At 45.5% G+C, this 6,262-nt stretch overlaps 1 protein-coding gene across 4 annotated transcripts in view; it reads left to right on the plus strand.

Moving 5' to 3' along the window:
• GRIK5 (glutamate ionotropic receptor kainate type subunit 5) overlaps positions 1–6,262 on the plus strand; it is a 53,309-nt gene that overhangs the window by 37,173 nt on the left and 9,874 nt on the right. The window lies entirely within an intron of this gene.

Below are 6,262 nucleotides of genomic sequence, written 5' to 3' on the forward strand. Positions count from 1 at the left end.
GGCCACTCTCATACTCCTTGCACCACCCTTTTTCCTGCTCTCTGAAACCTGCCTGCTTTCCAGTCCGTCCACCTCAGGTAGGCTCCTAGGCCATGCCTTCAGCCACTCTTTTGCCATCGTCCTCAACTCCTCCTCAGGTCGTCCTGTCCTCCGAGTCCTCCTGGCAACCTCAGATCTAGTCCTTAGCCTGGCTCCTCCTCCCCCTCCCCGGCTCCACCCGGGTCACTGGGGACCCCTTTACTGATGCGTCCAATACATGGACTTAGCTACCCTCCTTCTAGAAACTCCTCGCTTCCAGGCTCTTGTGGCCTTCTGGTTCCCTCCTTCCTCTTTGGACCCTGTTTCCTTGCACCAGGGGGTGACTGCCCTTTGCCATCTCTCACCTGAGCTCCTCCCTCCACACGGGTGATGTGTCAGTGCCTGCAGACCCAGCGCCTTTGTTTTACGACAAATGTTTTGCGACAAATATTTTCTAACATCTGCTTTCCCACCCTGATGAAATTCAAGGATAATATATCTACTTACACACCTGCCTACACATGATTTAAAACAAATCGGTAACATGCCCTGATTGCAATACAAGGGAGACAAAGGGAAGTGATCTATGGTAGAATAATAGGATAGCAATGCATCAACACTTGGGAGGGGCTATCTCGAACGACAGAAAGCAGGAGTCAGAGAGCTGCACTGACTTATAACAGGTACATCGGGAATGGGGAGAAGTGAAACCATTTAAAAGAATTGTGTCTACACCTGAGACTTGACACTTTAAAATGGTTGGTAAATGAATGTGTTGGTACAAATACAAATCACCATGAGCGTGGCGATTTCCTAATACAACTTTTCCAAGAGTCTTGGTCTGGTGATTCAGAAACCGTGAGCACAGCTGCCATTGGAGACCTGAGTTCCAAACGGTGAAGGGTTCTTGGCAAAGTTTCCAACACAACATCCAGTCGTTCCTCAGTCTGAACAACAGATGCGTTTCTAGAAACTTCGGTTTCTGTTATAACCATGCAAAAACATTGTTAGTTTTTATGTACCAAGGAGTTAGGCTCAGAGAGTCATGCACCGGATTTTCCCTGTTGTTTAGACTGGGCTGCATTGCTGGACACCTGCCCCCATCCACTGACACCAGGAGCCAGCAGGATGCCGCATGCCTAACCAAGGGTCTTCTTCAAACACCTCCCAGGGGGCTCCTCTTGTGCTTCGAGACTGACACTGACCGAGTCCTCACCTCCAGACCCTCCCCATGCGTGTCCAACAGACATCCCCAAAACAACTTGTCCAAAACAGAGTATACATCGTTACTTCCAAGACAGACCCCCCCTTCTGTGTCCCCCCGCTCTGTCCCCGTGAGTGGCCTCGCCCGCCCCCCTCCCCCGCAGTCACCACCACCGGTCAGCCACGCTGTACCCTTTGGGTCGAGGTGGCGCCTGCCTGTGTACCAGGCACTGAATAGTTTTGTCTGTTCATCCCTCTGCCCTCCACTCCATCCCCACCCCAGGGCCTAACTCAGCGCTGTGCATGTGCACTCAGCGAAGGTTAGCTGCTTGCTGTCTTCATGATGATCCACCCGGGGAGGGGGTGGTCTGGGAGGCCCTCCCAGCTTCCCCCCCGCCTTCAGGCCCCACAGATCTGTATTGTCTGCGGGGAGCCTGGCCACTCTCACCTGCCAGGCAGGAGGACAGAGAGGGTCAGGGTAAGACAAGCGGCTGCTCTTGGGCTCCGTGGCGCTGTCAGCAGGTGCCTCTTCTCCCAAGTCCCCAAGACAGTGAGCACATCCACTCGTACGGCTCTTATTCCGGGCCGGCTGTGGCTCACACTCTTACAAGCGCCCTGCAAGGGGCAGCCCGCCGTTGTACTTGCGCCACAGATGAGTCCAAGGTCACACAGCAAGGCAGTGAGAGAGCCGGGATTTGGGGATTTTCCAGAGATCTTTCTATTATTGATTTCTTGTTTAGTTCCACTGTGGTCGGAACATTCTCCGTAGGATTTTCATCCTTCGAAATTTATGGAGACTTGTTTTATGGCTCTGCGTATGGTCTGTCCTGGTAAATGCCCACTGTGCTGTTGGTGGGTGCAGTGTGTTATAAATGGCAATTAGGGCCAGGAGGTTGATGGTGTTATTCCAGGCTTCTCTGTCCATACTGATTTTCTGTCTGCTTGTTCTGTCAATTATTGGGAGAGGGGTGTTGAAATCTCTACTCGTAATTGTGGAGAAATCTTTTCAGTTCTAACAGTTTTTGCTTCATGAATTTTGAAGCTCTGTAATTAGGGGTGTAAATGTTTAGGATTGTTATGTTGTCTTGATGAATTGATCCCTTCGTCATTATATAATGCCTCTCTTTATTCCTGGTAACATGCCTGCTCTGAAGTTACCTTTATTTGATATTAATATAGCCACTGCAGCTTGCTTGCTTGCTTGCTTTCAGATTTATTTATTTTAGAGAGAGAGCGAGAGTGTGTGTGTGTGTGAGTCAAGGGAGGGGCAGAGAGAGAATCTCAAGCAGGCTTCCCGCTGAGCAGGGAGCCCAACTCAGGGCTCGATCCCAGGACCCCAGGATCATGACCTGAGCTGAAGGCAAATGCTTAACTGACGGAGCCACCCAGGCGCCCCAAGCCACCCCAGCTTTCTTATGCTTAGTGTTGGTATAGCATATCTTTTCCTGACCCTTCGCTTCTGACCTACCTGGATCATTATATTTAAAGTGGGTTTCTTCTTTTTTTTTAAATTTTATTTATTTGAGAGAGAGAGGGAACAAGAGAGGGTAGGGTCAGAGGGAGAAGCAGACTCCCTGCCGAGCAGGGAGCCCGATGCGGGACTCGATCCAGGGACTCCAGGATCATGACCTGAGCCGAAGGCAGTCGCTTAACCAACTGAGCCACCCAGGGGCCCTTAAAGTGGGTTTCTTATAGGCAGCATAGACTTAGGCCTTGGAGCAGGGGTTGGCAAACTTTTTCGATATTGGGCCGGATAGTAAATATTTTAGGCTCTGCTGGCCACCCAGTCTCTGTCACAACTACTCAACTCTGCCCATACTCAGCAGCCAGAGATGATACATACGTGAATGAGTGTGGCTGTGTTCCAATAAAACTTTATTTATGGACATTGACACCAAAATTTGAATCTTATATGTCATATGTCATGAAGTATTGTTCTTCTTTCAATTTCTTTTTGAACGTTTAAAAATGTGAAAACCATTGTTAGCCTGTGGGCTGTGCAAAAAGAGACAGCAAGACAGATTTGGCCCTTGGGCCATCGTTTGCCAACCCCTGGTTGAGATCATTTACATTTAATGCAGTTACTGTTATGATTGGGTTTAAATGTGTCAACTTGTTACTTGTTTTTAATTTGTCCCATCTCTTTTGGCTCCCTTTTCCCTCTTTTCCTACTTTCTTTTGGACTTACTGAGATTTTTAGGATTCTGTTTCATGTCCACTATTGACTTATTAAGCATACTTTAAAAATTTTTTTCTCAGTAGTTGCTTTCTCTGGGTTTACAATATGCATCTTTAATTGTTACAAAATACTTTCAAGTAACATTCTACCACTTCACATAAGATGAAGATCCTTGGGGCGCCTGGGTGGCTCAGTCATTAAGTGTCTGCCTTCAGCTCAGGTGATGATCCCAGCATCCTGGGATCGAGCCCCACATCGGGCTCCCTGCTCAGCGGGAAGCCTGCTTCTCCCTCTCCCACTCCCTCTACTTGTGTTCCCTCTCTTGCTATCTCTCTGTCAAATAAATAAAATCTTTAAAAAAAAAAGGATGACGATCCTTACAGCAGTATTCCACCTCTCCCATCCTTTGAGCTACTCTTATCATATGTATTACTTCTATTTATCTTTCAAACTCCACGACATATGAGGTTTATATGTGTGTGTGTGTTTGCTTAAACAGTAAATGTCTTTAATTTTTATTTTTTTTAAGATTTTATTTATTTGAGAGAGAGAGAGACAGAGCACGAGTGGAGGGGTAGAAGGAGAGGGAGAAGCAAAATCCCCACTGAGCAGGGAGCCCAATGTGGGACTTGATCCCAGGACCCTGAGATCATGACCTGAGCCGAAGGCAGATGCTTAACCGACGGAGCCACCCAGGCGCCCCATCACAATAAACGTCTTTTAAAAGAGATTTTTTAGGGGTGCCTGACTGGCTCAGTCAGTGAAGCATGCAACTCTTGATCTCAGGGTTGTGAGTTTGAGCCCCACATTGGGTGTAGAGGTTACTTAAAAACAAAATCTTTTTTTCAAAATGTAAAGAGATTTTTTAAATGAGGAATATATCTTTTATATTTACCCACACTTCCGCTATTTCTGGTGTTCTTCATGGCTTTGTGTGCATCCATATTTCCATTTAGTATTATTTGCCTTTTGCCTGAAGAACTTCCCATAACATTTCTTTCATTTTTTAAAAGAGATTTTATTTTTAAGTAATCTCCACACACAATGTGAGGCTAGAACCCACAATCCAAGATTGAGAGTCACACGCTCCTCCAACTGAGCAAGCCAGGCACTGCCCACCCCGCATATTTCTTGAAGTGCAGATCTGTTGGCAATTAATTCTCCCAGCTTTTGTTTGTACGAAAAATTTGTTAGTGTGTTTTCTTTTTTGGAGGATCTTTTTGATGGATATTTAATACAAGATTGACAGGTTGTTTTTCCCTTTCACCACATTGTTGCATGGTCTCCTGACTCTCTGACAAGAAGTCTGTTGTCACTCTTATTTTGATCCTTCATGTATGTTCCCTGCCCTTTGGCTGCTACTTTACTTTCTTTTTTTTTTTTTTTAAGATTTTATTTATTTATTGAAGAGAGAGACACAGCAAGAGAGGGAACACAAGCAGGGGGAGTGGCAGAGGGAGAAGCAGGCTTCCCACCGAGCGGGGAGCCTGATGTGGGGCTCGATCCCAGGACTCTGGGATCATGACCTGAGCCGAAGGCAGACGCTTAATGACTGAGCCACCCAGGCGCTTCTGGCTGCTATTTTAAATATTTTATTTTATTTTATTTTTTTAAGATTTTATTTATTTTTTGACAGAGAGTGAGAGTACACACAAGCAGGGGGAGCGGCAGGCAGAGGGAGAGGGAGAAGCAGGGAGCCCAATGCGGGGTTCGATCCCAGGACCCTGGGGTTATGACCTGAGCTGAAGACAGATGCTTAACCGACTGAGCCACTCAGGTGCCCCACTTTTTTTTCTTCAAGATTTATTTGAGAGAGAGAGAGAGCAAGAGAGCACAGGAGGGAGGGGCAGAAGGAGAAGAGAATCTTAAGCAGACTTGAGGAGCCTGATGTGGGGCTCAATCTCATGACCCTGAGATCACGACTTGAGCCAAAACCAAGTCGGATGCTTACCAGATGGTGCCACCCAGGCGCCCATTGTATACTTTTTTTTTAAGATTTATGTATTTATTTGAGAGAGAAAGAGAGAGTTCTGGCTGCTTTTAAGATATTCTTTAGGGGCCCCTGGGTGGCTCAGTCGGTTAAGCATCTAACTCTTGATTTTGGCTCAGGTCATGATCTCAGAGTTGTGGGATTGCCCTGCATCAGGCTCCACACTGAGCACAGAGCCTGCTTAATATTCTTTCTCTCCCTCTGCCCACCCCCCCAGCTCATGTACTCTCTCTCTAAAAAAGAAAAAAAAAAAAGATACTCTTTATCACTGGTTTTCAGTGATTGATTATAATGTAACTTGGTGTGTTTTGTGTGTATGTGTGTTTATCCTACTTTGGTTTTATTGAGCTTCTTAGATCAGCCAGTTTATAATTTTTATCAGATTTGAGAAAGTTTTGACCATTACTTCTTCAAGTAAAATACTTTTTTCTGTTATCCCCTTCCTTTTCTCTCCTTACGGGACTCCAATCACATAGGTAAAGGACACTTGATATTATTCCTCAGGCCACTCAGGCTTTGTGCTCATTTTCAGTCACTTTTTCCCTTCTCTGGCTTCAATTTGGATAGATTCTATTGCTGTCTTCCAATTCTCTGTTCTTTTCTGCTGCAGTTTCTGATCTATGTAATCCCTTCCAGTGAAATTCCCCACTCAGATGTTGTATATTTAATCTCTAGATGTTCTATTTGCTCCTTTTTTATATTTCTCTCTAATTGCATTCCAGTTTTTCTTTATATCCTTGAGAATTCTGAATATATCTATAATAGCTATTTAATACCCTCATCTGCTAATTCCATCATTCTGCCAATTCTGGGTCTGTTTCAATTGAGTGATTTTTCTCTCACAGTTTCCTGCACCCTTTTTTTTTTTTTTT

This window comes from Leptonychotes weddellii, chromosome 16 (assembly GCF_054177405.1).
Source record: "Leptonychotes weddellii isolate Sample4059 chromosome 16, ASM5417740v2, whole genome shotgun sequence".
In the NCBI taxonomy this organism is placed as follows: domain Eukaryota; kingdom Metazoa; phylum Chordata; class Mammalia; order Carnivora; family Phocidae; genus Leptonychotes; species Leptonychotes weddellii.